The sequence below is a fragment of the Heterodontus francisci genome, chromosome 13, assembly GCF_036365525.1.
Source record: "Heterodontus francisci isolate sHetFra1 chromosome 13, sHetFra1.hap1, whole genome shotgun sequence".
Classification (NCBI taxonomy): Eukaryota; Metazoa; Chordata; class Chondrichthyes; order Heterodontiformes; family Heterodontidae; genus Heterodontus; species Heterodontus francisci.
Window position 1 is genome coordinate 40701056 of NC_090383.1, and position 15637 is coordinate 40716692.

Here is a 15637-nt window from a genome sequence, read left to right on the forward strand (position 1 = left end):
TCCCTTCATGCCAGCACAGCTTTTCCTCCAGTAATCCCAGACCTCCTCCCTTTCAGAATGCAGAATGAGACCCCTGTTTATCAACCCCTCCTCCCTTTAAGAATGCAGAGTTCGCCCCCTGAATATCACCCCCTCCCTCCTCCCTTTAAGAGTGCAGAGTTAGACCCCTGAATATCCCCCTTCCCTCCTCCCTTTAGGAATGCAGAGTGAGACACCTGAATAATAGAACTTAGCTTCGCTGGCGGCAACTTCTGCCCCTGAGGACCCGCCAGCTTTTCAAATCATGTACGGGACGGCATGTGACAGCCGCCCATTCAGCGAAAAATCCAGATGTGTCAGTGGAGAGGCGGCGGCTGCTTAATCAGCAAAGGTAAGTACTCTTTATCATATGCTAATTGTGGTGCTGCCACCATGCAGCGGGTAGGGGGGGGGGGTGCTGAATCGAGGTCTTGCCACCGATAATATGCAGCTGGCCCTTCTCGACTTTGTGGGTCGTGATGGACCTTTCCCCGCATCATTTTACCGGCCCCAGCGCCACGACCAGTGCGTCTGTTAGCCAGCAAACACAGACTGCTGCCTCCCATACCGAAGCTGAGTCCTCAAGGCTCAAGGGTGTCCTACAAGACCATCTACAGACTCCACCATTGAAAGTTAGCAGCCTTCTGCCAGCCACGCTGCAGCCACTCAGGTAGCACTGCATAGGAGGACTAGACCAAGCAAAGGCACCCATATGACAGGCACTAAGGGAATGCACAGGTGAACAGTTGAGTATTGCATGGATTATTGGAAGTGTTATTGTATACATTTGGTATGGAATGATTGCTTTGTGGTGTATTTTATTTCAGGATTGTGCTAACTATGATGGTCCATAAAAGAGGGGTGGCAAGGTGCTCCTGTTGAGCAACAGGGATTTAGGAATTTCTTCAGGAGAACTGGAGTCTGTTGAGGCACTCACATACAGCTGTCTGGAGCATGGATGTGCTGTCAGCCTCCTCCCTTCCTCTTCCTCCTCTTCATCTTCCTCCTGCTTCTGAGGTCATCACCGAAGCCCTGGTGGCAAGGGCTGCACCCTCATGATGGCCACGAATCGGGAGGCATGCTCTGGCAAGTACTGGAGGGCTCTCCCCAAGTGGTCCAAGCAGCAGAACAGTTGCTTCTGGACGCTGATGGTACGCTCTGCGACTTTCCTTGTTGCAACATGGCAGTCATTGTAGGAGCGCTGGATACATGTGATCGAGTGGCAGAGGGGAGCCATTAGGCATATGTGGAGTGAATAGCCCTTGTCACCAAATAACCACCCGCTGATTTGGCATGGTGGCTTGAAGATGGCTGGAACTGCAGATGGTGCAGGATGAAAGCATCATTGATGCTGGCAGGAAACGTCGCATTCACCAACATGATGCCCTGTGTGGTTGCACACCCACTGCATGCTGAGTGAGTGGTATCCCTTGTTGTTGTGGTATATCTCCCCATTGAGATGTGACATCCGCAAGGCCATGTGTGTGCAGTCGATGGCTCACTGCCTCATGGGGAAGCCCACATGTCACGTGCCTCCAGCTCCAGCTTCTCTCAGCATAGGGAGAAGACTGTGAAATCCCGTCTTCTGGCATACAGTGTCTCTGTGACTTCCAGATGCAGCAATGGATGGTGAACTGTGTTACATTGGCGATGTCTCCTGTTTCAGCTTGGGAGGATTTGCTGGCATTGAAATTGAGGGCATGGGCAGCATCATCCTTGCCCTGCTCTGAGGCTGCAGGTCCGGGTCAAGGAGGTGGCACAATTTTGTAAACACATCCTTGTTAAAACCCAGACATTGAACCTATACTAAAATAAAAGCAAAATACTGCGGATGCTGGAAATCTGAAATAAAAACAAGAAATGCTGGAATCACTCAGCAGGTCTGGCAGCATCTGTGGAAAGAGAAGCAGAGTTAACGTTTCGGGTCAGTGACCCTTCTTTGGAACCTATACTTCCTGGCTACAGTGGAGGTTGGAAACGTGCTCTTTGAAGATCCTAGGTTAGTATGGCCTCCTGGCAAAAGCCCTCCTCCTCTTGTCTCTGCGAGGAGCTTCTGTTTTCTGCTGCTTCTGCTCCTTCTGATGCTGTAGCCCAAGGGGAACTGCAACTATATCTCACAGGAAGCTACTGGTGTACTCAGAGGCCTTTCAAAAGCCCTCCAAAGGTCTAGCACCATTCCCTTCTGATTTACAGAACTTCTGTCAGCTCCTCCAACAGCACAATACTTCTACTAACTCTGCCACAGCAAACAGACAGTCAAAAGCACATCATCTGAAAGTTAGTTGGTGATGCCTTTAAATAATGCTGGTGAGTGGGGTCTCACGTGTATTCAAGTTCTGTGTTTAACAGCGGGCATTAACGGGAGCAGTGACATTGATCTGCGCACTCTGCATACTTCTTGAGCACGTATGTTACCCCCATGCTATCACCATCCACAGCATGGCAATTAGCAGAGGCTGTGCCAAAAGTCATCAGGAATGTATCTCCTATTTGTTTTCTTGCTCGGCTTCCATAGCGCCAAAATCAATGGTGCTATGTCACCGAGGTTTGTGGCCCTAGTCTCAGAGGTACAATTTAGTCGTATTTTCTTTGTGTTACAATGCAGGATCCAATAATCTTGCCACATGTCGAGCCATCTGATCTCACTTCCTTCTCATAGTTTACAATCATTTTTTATGGAGTTGGTGGATATGCATATGATGATGATTCCTCTCATGGACAGGGAGATTACTCGATAAAACTATAACTTTAACATTGACTACAAATTGCAAATTTTAATTTTGGAAGGGTTGTAGTGGTCACAGAATCATGGATGTTACAGCATTGGAGGAAGCCATTCGGCTCATCGTGCCTGTGCCAGCTCTTTGAAAGCGTTATCCAGCTTAATCCCACACTCTCCAGCTTATTCCCATTACCCTTTAAATTAGTCCTCTTCAAGTACATATCCAATTGCCTTTTGAAAGTTCCAAATGAATCTGCCTCCACTGATTTATTTATTTAGAGATACAGCACTGAAACAGGCCCTTTGGCCCACCGAGTCTGTACTGACCATCAACCACCCATTTATACTAATACTACATTAATTCCATATTCCTACCACATCCCCCCTACCACCTACCTATACTAGGGGCAATTTATAATGGCCAATTTACCTATCAACCTGCAAGTCTTTGGCTGTGGGAGGAAACCGGAGCACCCGGCGAAAACCCACGCGGTCACAGGGAGAACTTGCAAACTCCGCTCAGGCAATACCCAGAATCGAACCCGGATCGCTGGAGCTGTGAGGCTGCGGTGCTAACCACTGCGCCACTGTGCCGCCCAAATTGATATAAATTGGATGAATGAACGAAGGAACAGGGACTAAAGGGATAAGCGGACAGGGAGGGCAAATGTGAGTGGAATGATTTGCTCATGTGGGAAGGTTAAATGCCGACATGGACTGGATGGGCCGAGTGGCCTGCTTCTGTGTCGTATCTAATCCATATGTAAGTATTCCTCTGGGTTTCCAATGTGTTGGTTTGGTCCCTCACCCAGAGGGACACACAGGCCAGGTGTGGCTATTCAGCCTATCTAGTCAATGCCAGCCACCCCTTCGCTTGCAGGGGTTTCCTGCACACACACATACCCCGTAGAAACCAGGCACTGAGTTGAAAAGAGAACCGCATGAAGTTCCCTCATGTTGGCCATTCCTGCTCCCGCTTGGAGTACGAGGGACATTACCCCTCCCCCATCCATTCCTCCTCCCCATCACCTCCTCCCCCATTACCTCACCACATTCCCCCTCCCCCATTTTCCTCCCTGGCCCATCTCCTCTCTGGGCAGCAGGAAGCCTCACTCTGGAGTTAATGTGGATGACTGGCCCTCAAAGTAATTGTGGTGTTGAAAACATGCAAAGAACTTTGGATACAACAGGTTTCCCACACTTTCTGTAGTATAAGGGTTTGAAAGGGTTAATGTTTGGGAGAGTGTGAGTAACACCTCCCGCTGTGATGATGTAAGAACATAGAACATAGAACAGTACAGCACAGTACAGGCCCTTCGGCCCACGATGTTGTGCCGACCCTTTAACCTACTCGAAGATCAAACTACCGACATACCCTTCTTTCTACTATCATCCATGTACCTAGCCAAGAGTCGCTTAAATGTCCCTAATGTATCTGCTTCTACAACCACCGCTGGCAGTGCATTCCACGCACCCACCACTCTCAGTGTAAAGAACCTACCTCTGACATCTCCCCTAAACCTTCCTCCAATCACCTTAAAATTATGCCCCCTGGTGAAAGCCCTTTCCGCCCTGGGAAAAAGTCTCTGGCTATCCACTGTATCTATGCCTCTCATCATTTTGTACACCTCTATCAAGTCACCTCTCATCCTTCTTCGCTCCAATGAGAAAAGCCCTAGCTCCCTCAAGCTTTCTTCAGAAGACATGCCCTCCAGTCCAGGCAGCATCCTAGTACATAGAACAGAGAACATTACAGCGCAGTACAGGCCCTTCAGCCCTCGATGTTGCGCCGACCTGTGAAACCATCTGACCTACACTATTCCATTTTCATCCATATGTCTATCCAATGACCACTTAAATGCCCTTAAAGTTGGCGAGTCTACTACTGTTGCAGGCAGGGTGTTCCACGCCCCTACTACTCTCTGTGTAAAGAAACTACCTCTGACATCTGTCCTGTATCTATCACCCCTCAACTTAAAGCTATGTCCCCTCGTGTTTGCCATCACCATCCGAGGAAAAAGGCTCTCACTATCCACCCTGTCCAGCCCTCTGATTATCTTATATGTCTCTATTAAGTCACCTCTTCTCCTCCTTCTCTCTAACGAAAACAACCTCAAGTCCCTCAGCCTTTCCTCGTAAGACCTTCCCTCCATACCAGGCAACATCCTAGTAAATCTCCTCTGCACCTGTTCCAAAGCTTCCACATCCTTCCTATAATGCGGTGACCAGAACTGCACGCAATACTCCAGGTGCGGCCGCACCAGAGTTTTGTACAGCTGCAGCATGACCTCGTGGCTCCTAAACTCGATCCCCCTACTGATAAAAGCTAACACACCATATGCCTTCTTAACAGCTCTATAACCTGGGTGGCAACTTTCAGGGATTTATGTACCTGGACACCCAGATCTCTCTGCTCATCTACACTACCAAGAATCTTCCCATTAGCCCAGTATTCTGCAATCCTGTTACTCCTTCCGAAGTGAATCACCTCACACTTTTCCGCATTAAACTCCATTTGCCATCTCGCAGCCCAGCTCTGCAGCCTATCTATGTCCCTCTGTAACCTACAACATCCTTCGGCACTATCCACAACTCCACCGACCTTCGTGTCATCCGCAAATTTACTAACCCACCCTTCTACACCCTCATCCAGGTCATTTATAAAAATGACAAACAGCAGTGGCCCCAAAACAGATCCTTGCGGTACACCACTAGAAACAATACTCCAGGATGAACATTTACCATCAACCACCACCCTCTGTCTTCTTTCAGCTCGCCAATTTCTGATCCAAAGCACTAATTCACCTTCAATCCCATACTTCTGTATTTTCTGCAATAGCCTACCGTGGGGAACTTTATCAAACACCTTACTGAAATCCATATAGACCACATCCACGGCTTTACCCTCATCCACCTGTTTGGTCACCTTGTCAAAAAATTCAATAAGGTTTGTGAGGCACGACCTACCCTTCACAAAACCGTGCTGACTATCTCTAATGAACTTATTCTTTTCAAGATGATTATAAATCCTATCTCTTATAACCTTTTCCAACATTTTACCCACAACCGAAGTAGGGCTTACAGGTCTATAATTACCAGGGCTGTCTCTACTCCCCTTCTTGAACAAGGGGACAACATTTGCTATCCTCCAGTCTTCCGGCACTATTCCTGTCGACAATGACGACATAAAAATCAAGGATAAAGGCTCTGCAATCTCCTCCCTGGCTTCCCCGAGAATCCTAGGATAAATCCCATCTGGCCCAGGGGACTTATCTATTTTCACACTTTCCAAAATTGCTAACACCTCCTCCTTGTGAGCCTCAATCCCATCTAGCCTAGAAGTCTGTATCTCAGTATTCTCCTCAACAACATTTTCTTTCTCCACTGTAAATACTGACGAAAAATATTCATTTAACACTTCCTCTATCTCCTCTGATTCCACACACAACTTCCCACTACTATCCTTGATTGGCCCTAATCTAACTCTAGTCATTCTTTTATTCCTGATATACCTATAGAAAGCCTTAGGGTTTTCCTTGATCCTATCCGCCAATGACTTCTCATGTCCTCTCCTTGCTCTTCTTAGCTCTCCCTTTAGATCCTTCCTGGCTAGCTTGTAACTCTCAAGCGCCCTAACTGAGCCTTCACGTCTCATCCTAACATAAGCCTTCTTCTTCCTTTTGACAAGCGCTTCAACTTCCTTAGTCAACCACGGCTGTCTCGCTCGACAACTTCCTAACTGCCTGACAGGTACATACTTATCAAGGACACGCAGTAGCTGCTCCTTGCCTCACATAACAGCTTGGGATACATCTCATCTGGGCCTGGGAATTTATCCATTTTTAAGCCCACTGAAACAGCTAATACTTCCTCCCTTTCAACGCTAATATGTTCACGTATATCACAATCCCCATCCCTGATCTCTACAGCTACATCGTCCTTCTCCATAGTGAACACAGATGAAAAGTAATCATTTAAAACCTCACCTTTGTCCTCCGGCTCCACACACAGATTGCCACTTTGGTCCCTAATGGGTCCAACTCTTTCCCTGGTTATCCACTTGCCCTTAATGCACTTATAAAATGCCTTAGGATTTTCCTTTATCTTGCCCGCCAGTGTTTTTTCATGTCCCCTCTTCGCTCTCCTAATTATTTTTGAAGTACCCCCCTACACTTTCTATACTCCTCTAGTGCCTCCACTGTTTTCAGCGCTCCGAATCTGCCATAAGCCTTTTTTTCCCTGATCCAATCCTCGATATCCCTTGACATCCAGGATTCCCTAGACTTGTTGGTCCTACCCTTCACCTTGGGGCGGCACAGTGGTTTGCACTGCAGCCTCACAGCTCCAGCGACCCGCGTTCAGTTCTGGGTTCTGTCTATGCGGAGTTTGCAAGTTCCCCCTGTGACCGCATGGGTTTCTGCCGGGTGCTCCGGTTTCCTCCCACAGCCAAAGACTTGCAGGTTGATAGGTAAATTGGCCATTGTAAATTGCCCCGAGTGTAGGTAGGTGGTAGGAAAATTGAGGGAAGATGTGGTAGGGAATATGGGATTAATGTAGGATTAGTATAAATGGGTGGTTGATGGTCAGCACAAACCCGGTGGGCCGAAGGGCCTGTTTCAGTGCTGTATCACTCTATGACCTTAACGGGTATATGTTGGCTCTGAACTCTCACTATTTCCTCTTTGAATGACTCCCACTGGTTTGATATAAACTTTCCTACAAGTAGCTGCTCCCAGTCCACTTTGGCCAGATCTTGTTTTATCATATTGAAATCGGCCTTCCCCCAATTCATTAACTTTATTTCCGGCCCGTCTTTGTCCTTTTCCATAACTACCTGAAATCTTACAGAGTTATGATCACTATCCCCAAAATGCTCCCGCACTGACACTTCTACCACTTGTTGGCTTCATTCCCTAGGATTAGGTCCAGTTCTTTTGTAGGACATTCTACGTACTGGCTCAAAAGGCTCTCCTCTACGCTTTGTAAGAATTCCGTCCCCTTTAAGCCTTTTGCACTAAGACTATCCCAGTTAATATTAGGGAAGTTGAAATCCCCTAATATTGTTACCCTATTATTTTTACACCTCTCTGAGATTTGCCTACATATCTGCTCCTCTATCTCTTCCTGACTGTTTGGAGGCGTGTACACCCAGTCAAGTGGTTGCCCCCTTTTTTGTTTTTAAGTTCTACCCATATGGCCTCATTTGAGGAACCTTATAAGTTATCATCCCTCCTTACTGCAGTAATTGACACCTTGATCAACAGTGCAATGCCACCTCCTCTTTTATCCTCACCCCTGTCACGCCTGAAGATTCTATACCCTGGAATATTGAGCTCCCAGTCCTGTCCCTCCCTCAACCATGTCTCTGTGATAGCAATAATATCATAATTCCATGTGTTAATCAATGCCCTCAATTCATCTGCCTTACTCGTAAGACTTGCATTAAAATAGATGCAATCCAGCCTTGCATTTTTCACTTGTGACTTAACAGGTCTATATTTGCTCTGCCTTCCAGACTGACTCAGTTTCTCTTCTATATTTGACTGTGCATTACCCCCTACTGTACCTCCACTCTGTATCCCATCCCCCTGCCAAACTAGTTTAAGCCCCACCCCCACCCCCCCCAAACCACACTACCAAACCTCCTAGCAAGGATGTTGGTCCCGTTCTGGTTCAGGTGCAACCCGTCCAACTTGTACAGGTCCCACCTTTGCCAGAAACAGACCCAGTGATCCAGGAAACTAAAGCCCTCCCTCCTGCACCATCTCCTCAGCCACGCATTCATCTGCTCTATCCTCTTATTCCTATACTCACTAGCATGCGGCACCGGTACTAATCCAGAGATTACAACCTTTGAAGTCTTGCTTTTTAATCTGATACCCAGCTCCCTAAATTCTTGTTGCAGGACCTCATCCCTCTTTCTACCTATGTCGTTGGTACCAATGTGTACCACGACCTCTGACTGCTCACCCTTTCCCCTCAGAATGCCCTGCAGCCGCTCTGTGACATCCTTGACCCTAGCACCAGGTAGGCAACATATCATCCTGGAGTCACGTTTGCGGCCACAGAAACGCCTATCTGTACCCCTTATGATAGAATCCCCTATCACTGCAGCTCTCCCACTCCTTTTCCTCCCCTGCTGTGCAACAGAGCCATCCATGGTGCCATGAACTTGGCTGTTGCTGCTTTCCCCTGGGAGGCCATCCCCCCAACAGTATCCAAAGCGGTATATCTGTTTGAGAGGGGGATGGCCACTGGGGATCCTTGCACTACCCGTCAGCGCCTACTACTCCACCTGGCGGTCACCCATCCCTTTTCTGCCCGTGCAGTCATTACCTGCGGTGTGACCACCTCGCTAAATGTGCTATCCATGACGTCCTCAGCATGGTGGATGCTCCACAGTAATCCACCCGCAGCTCCAGCTCCGTAATGCGGGTAGCCAGTAGCCGCAGATGGATGCACTTGCTGCACACATGGTCGTCAGGGACACTGGAAACATCCCTGATTTCCCACATAGCGCAGGAGGAGCATATCACGGGTGCGAGCTCTCCTGTCATAACTTATCTTTAGATTAATTAGTTACTCCCTTTAAAAAATACTAATTACACTCGGGGCCTTGTTCTACTCCAAACAATACCCACTGCAATCTAAAGTCCTTAATAAATTACACTAATTAAAAAAAATACACTTTTGTAATACTCATCTTATCACTTGAGGTTTTTTCAAAAACAAACTTTCCCTTTTTTAAGCTATTTAAATGCACTAACAGCTGTTACTTACCCAACCAATCACCTTACAGATTTCCCCTGATGTCACTGTAAGTTTTTTTCCCCCTCTAACGAATCTCAGCACGCGCCGGCACAGAAAGAGAGACCAAGAGAGCCAGCCGCCGCTCCAGTCTTCAGGTAAGTGAGGGCCTCGAGCCCCACTTTTTCCTTTTCAGGCCCCCCTCTGGATCAGCCTCTTCCCAGGTCCGCCAGCCGCCGCTCTGGTCTTCAGGTAAGTATGATGAGAGGCTGAGTAAATTGGGCCTATTTTCTCTGGAGTTTAGAAGAATGAGACGCGATCTCATTGAAACATACAATATTGTGAAGGGGCTGGATAGGGTAGACGCTGATAGATTGTTTCCACTGTTCAGGGAATCTAATACACAGGGGCACAGTCTCAGGATAAGGGACTGATCATATAGGACTGAGATGAGGAGAAATTACTTCACTCAAAGGGTTGTGAATCTTTGGAATTCTCTACCCCAGGGTTTGTGGTTGCTCCATTGTTGGCTGGGATAGACAGATTTTTGGTCTCTCAGGGAATCAAGGGATATGGCGAGTGGACGAGAAAGTGGAGTTGAAGCCTAAGATCAGCCATGATTGTATTGAATGGTGGAGCAGGTTCAATGGGCCATATGGTCTACTGCTCCTATTTCTTGTCTTCTTGTATTACCTGTTTTGCTACCCTGAACTATTACCTTGTCCTTTCCCTTTAACTTTCTAAATTTCCTCTCACCTGAACTCTCCCTCCCCCGACTACTTCGTTTAAAGCCCATTTATCACCCTAGTTATACAATTCACCAGAACTCTGGCCCCAGCATTGTTCAAGCAGAGCCCATCCCAACAGAACAGCTCCCTCTGTCCCTAGTACTGGTGCCAGTTCTCCATGAATTGAAATGCATTTCTCCCACACCAATCTCTGAGTCACACATTCAACTCTCTGATCTTACTGACCTTGTGCCAATTTGATCATGGCTCAGGTAGTAATCCAGAGATTATTACCTTTGTGATTCTGCTTTTTAATTTAGTCCCTAGCTGCTCATGCCGCAGAACCTCTTTCTTAGTCCTACCTATGTCATTGATACCTACGTGGACGACGACAACTGGATCTTTCCCCCTCGCACTCTGAGTTCCCCTCCAGTCCCGAAAAATCACGTGGGGTGGCCTTGATATGGATGTCTGATGTCATCATGCCAGGTCCAGCTTTTACCAGCGGCAGATGGCAAGTCCAGTGTAAACAGTGCGTGCTTTGGAAAAAACGGTAATTAAAGTTGTAATTGAACAGTACTTTATGGACTCGTTCGAACTTTCCGGCAAGTGCACGGGGTCCATGGGCATCAGAGCCCTGGCAGGTATATCAGGGCGGCAATGCCAAGTCCATAGCATAATCAAGTGAATGGTGAGGCTACCAACCTCAACACATGGAGCGAATGAAGAGAACACAGCAGTCCTCATTAGTATGAATTGTGCAAAGAGGTCCAGACCCCTGTAGGTTATGGCACTTCAGGTGCATATCCAAGTATTTCTGAAATACAATGAGTGTTTCTGCCCTACCACTCTTTCAGGCAGTGAACTCCAGAGCCTCATCACCCTCTGGGGAAAAAAAAATTCTTCTTAACTCCCCTCTAATTCTTCTGTGCATTGAAATCTTCCTGCAGTCCATAGCTTTCTTCCGCACAATCAACCACACAGCCAATTTTTGTATCATTTGCAAGCTTCTTCATCATGTCCCCTACATTTAAGTCTAAATCTTTGATATATATAGCATGAAAAGCAAGAGACCTTGCACTAAGCCCTGCAGAATCTCACTGGAAACAGCTTTCCAGTCACAATGGGTGTATAAATGAGCATTATCATTTGCGTCCTGCCACGGAGCCAATTTTGCACCCAACTTGCCATTTTTCCTTGGATCCCATAGGCTTTTTACTTTTCTGGCCACTTGAGACCTGGTCAAGAGCCTTGCTAAAAATCCATGTAGACTATATCAGCCCTGTACCCTCATCAAGCCACCTTGTTACTTCCTCAAAAAATTCATTCAAGTTAGTCAAACCTCCTTGTCAAGGAGAGGCAGCATCGATTTGTTTAGCCCTTGTCTTTCTAAATGCAATTTATCTGGTCCCTCAGAATTTTTTCCAATAATATTCCCACCACTGATATTAGGCTGCAATTAATCAGGCTAACCTCCCTTTTTAAACAATGGTACAATGTTAGCTGTCCTCCAGTCTGCCTGCAGCATGTCTGCAGCCAGAGAAGATTGGAAAATGATGGTCAGAAGCTCCACTATTTCCTCCCTTGCTTTTCTTAGCAGCCTGGGATGCATTTTATCTGCACTTGATGATTTATCCACTTTCAAAAGATGCTAAACCCCTTAATATTTCCTCCCTCGCTATGTTTATCCCATCCAATACAATGAGAAAAATACTAATGGGTAAACATAATTCTGCAATGGAGAACTCTAACGCAAAAAGGTATAGCTGTGTGATGCTATGTGATCTTATATCAGCAATATGTGTCCAACAATTGATAAGTTAAATTGAAAAGATCCACACTTATTGAAGTACAAGGCTTTTTAAGGGGTGGAGTTTCTTGCAAGGGATGCTTTCACATTGAAGTACCAAGTTGAGTACACGTCTACAAAGATTTTGTAATTTTCAGCCTTCCACTGAAAGGTGGAGATATCTTTCAGTTACAACACATGAAGTCAATGGGGCATCTGGCACCTCATGAATGTTGGGTCCAATGGTCTATTTCCTTAACCAATAAACTTTATGTATAGAGAAAGAAACAGAGTGACCGAAGGAAACCCAAAACAACTAGGTCAGATCTACAGATAACACAATATTGTGAGCAGGAATAGAAGGAGGAGGGCATGGGGATGGGGAGTAATTGAGGTAAAAATGGAGTCGGTGGTCTACAAGATGAGTTGGATAAAATCCAGAAAAGGGCAGAACATTAGCAGACAGATTTCAATATTGGAAAGTACCACAGATAGGAAGATAAAGCTATTTACATCATGTACTTGATGTAGAAATTGAAAAAGGTTCTGGATGCTTAACATGTCAAATCATGTGATGTAACAAGAAATAAAACAAATCAAATTCTGAATTGTATTGCTAGTTCAGTCGAATGTGTTGAATGCATCATGCTGATTCTGCAATGCCCTGGTTAGGCGATAGCTTCAGAATTGCCTTTAGTTTTGGTTAACAAGAAATAAGGGAAACGTTCAGGCTTTGGAGGCAGTGAAGACAGGAGTCACTGATCCTTGCAATCAATAGATTGAGTTACAAGAAAAGAATGGAGAAATGGACTTTGAAACAAGGAAACTGGTATGGCACCTCATAGATGTATACAAGGTATAGGTAAGGCAAACCCAGAACACTAATTCAAGGTAAACCAACAGAGCAGTTAGGACTCACCACCGAGTCAGAAGTGGGTTCAAATCACACTCCAGTGACTTAGCAAAAAATTCAGTTTGACACTTCAGTGCAGTACTGAGGGCATGCTGCATTGTCAAAAGTGCTGGCTTTCAGATGAAACATTAAACGAGGCCCTATTTTTCCTTATAAAAGATCACATGGGTTTATTTTGAAGATGAGCTAGAGTGTTAATCCCAGTATCCTGGACAATATTTATCCCTTAAGCAACTCTGAAACAGTTTAAAACAGAAAATGCTGAAAATACTCAGCAATTCGGGCAGCATCTGTGGAAAGAGAAACAAAGTTAACGTTCATCTGAGGAAAGGTTAGCGACCTGAAAAGTTGGACTGAATTTTACCGCGGGCTTCAGGATCCTGATGTTGGAGCAAAAAATTGGTCCCAAGCCCAGACTTGCCGGCAGCAGGCCTGGGGTTCGGTGCTTTTACTGCGGGCAGCCTCCTAATTGGCTCCTGATGCTGAAGCCTCGGCAGCACCATCAGGAGAGGTAGGCGCTGCAGAGGCAGGTCGATGGCCTCAGGGCGCCTCAACATGGAGGCACCCTCAGACAGGTAAGTAGAGATTAAAATTTAGGAGGCCGAGAGTGGTAGGCCCCACAGGATGGAGGGGAATTCCCGTCGGGGGTGAGGATTATTGGGGCTGCAGGGGCTGCTTTTCCTTCTCAGGGGCCCCTCTGTGGGGCGTGGAGCCTCCAACTCCAATGGCTGTCCGAGTTGCCACATGGAGGATGCCTCCATGAAGCTTGTGGTCTTCCCAAGCGGTGGTGGAGGTTGGGGGGGGCGGGGGTGGGAGGATCCGCCCGCCTTCAGCAAAATGCTGGTGGCTCTTTAAAATGGCCCTTCATAGGACCTTTAATCATGAAAATCAGCTATCCCCCACCTTGGAGTGGGCAGCCGATCCGCCTTGTAGCCTGTCGCTGGGAAACTTCCAGCTATTTTACTGGCCACCCCCTGTTCCTGCCACCTGGGGTTGGTAAAATTCAGCACATTAACTCTGTTGCTGCCTGAACAGCTGAGCATTTCCAGCATTTTCTGTTTTTATTTCAGATTTCCAGTATCTGCAGTATTTTACTTTTTATTACTGAAACAGATGGCTCATTATCACATTGCTGTGCGGGGCATTGCTGTGTGCAAATTGGCTGCTGCGTTTTCTACATTACAACAGCGACTACACTTCAAAAGTACTTCAGGATGCTTTGGAATGTCCTGAGGTCATGAATGGCACTTTATTTATGCCTTTTTATTTTCATAAGGCAGCATAGATTAAAACAGGTGAAAGGATCATTTAAAATTAGTGCAAAGGGTGATCAACATTTGAATGGCTTTCAGGTAGCGTCATGGAGGCAGAAACCCTAGATACATGCAAGGTACAACTAGATTTGCTGTATTTATTTTTGGATGAACTAAAACAGGTTGCCATTGTCTGTATTAATCTTGTGAGTCTCCACTCTCAAGTTAAGAGAAAGAACTTGCATTTGTACCACTTGAACATCCTACCCAATGCCTACCCTGAAAGCTGCCCACAGTAATAATGGACAGGATTTTATTCTGCCCTTGGAAATGAGCACAGAAGTGAGAGGGCAAAAAAATGGCAGGGAGCAGTGTTCCTGACACTGCTAGGGCTCCCTGCCATTTTGTCTGGTGTGGTGAAGGCCAAAGATGGCCTTCCCGCCTCAGGCCAATTGAGGCCCTTAAGTATTCAATTTTATTGAAGACGGAGGGACCCACCACTGTAAAGCCTGGTAGCCTCCTATTGGAGTCAGGCAACTTCCTCTTTTGGGGGCAATCCAAGGCTCCCGGAGGGTTCCCCCGGCAGTGATGGCCACCAACCCCCTCCCCAGGAAGAACCCCCCACCCTCACAAACAACCTCCCAACCCGGTTGCTGGGGCCTGCCTGAATGGCCCCAGCTACTCTAACCTCAGCCTTTTCCTCTAATCTCCTGACTATTGAGTTTCCTGAAGTACCAGCAGTGGCCACTGCTCTTGGTGGCACTGCTAGTACTGAAGAGATGCCAGCCTTTTGATTGGCTGGAAGTTCTAGATGCCAGAGCTCATTTCGTAAAGGGACAACGTCCCCGACAGCAGGCAGTTAATTGGTTGTCTGCCCTGAAATAGCAATGGGGGCCAAAGTGTGGTCATCCCCCACCTTCCAGCCCGTCACTGGGACCCCCATCACCAGAATAAAATCCAGCCCAATGTATCATTGGGGAGACCAAATGCAGATTTGGTGACCGCTTTGCAGAACACCTCCACTGGGTCCACAAGCATGACCACGAGCTTCCGGTTGCTTGCCATATTAATTCACCATCCTGTTCTTATGCCCACATTTCTGTCCTTGGCCTGCTGCAATGTTCCAGTGAAGCTCAACGCAAGCTCGAGGAACAGCACCTCATCTTCTGATTAGGCACTCTGGACTCGATATTGGGTTCAATAATTTCAGACCATTATTTTTCATGTATTTATTTATTATTTTTATTTTTATATATATATTTTTTAACAATCTGCTAGTCTTAAACTTGTTTTTCATGTTTTAGCTTTCAGACAGAGCTGTTCATTATTCTGCCATTAGCACTCTCTCTGGACTCATGCTTTGTCTTTTACTACAACTATTTAGCACCCCATTTGCATTCTGTTCCATAACATTGCTGTCATGTAATCTATCCCCCCTCTGTCCTATCACAGACCTTACTTCTTGAT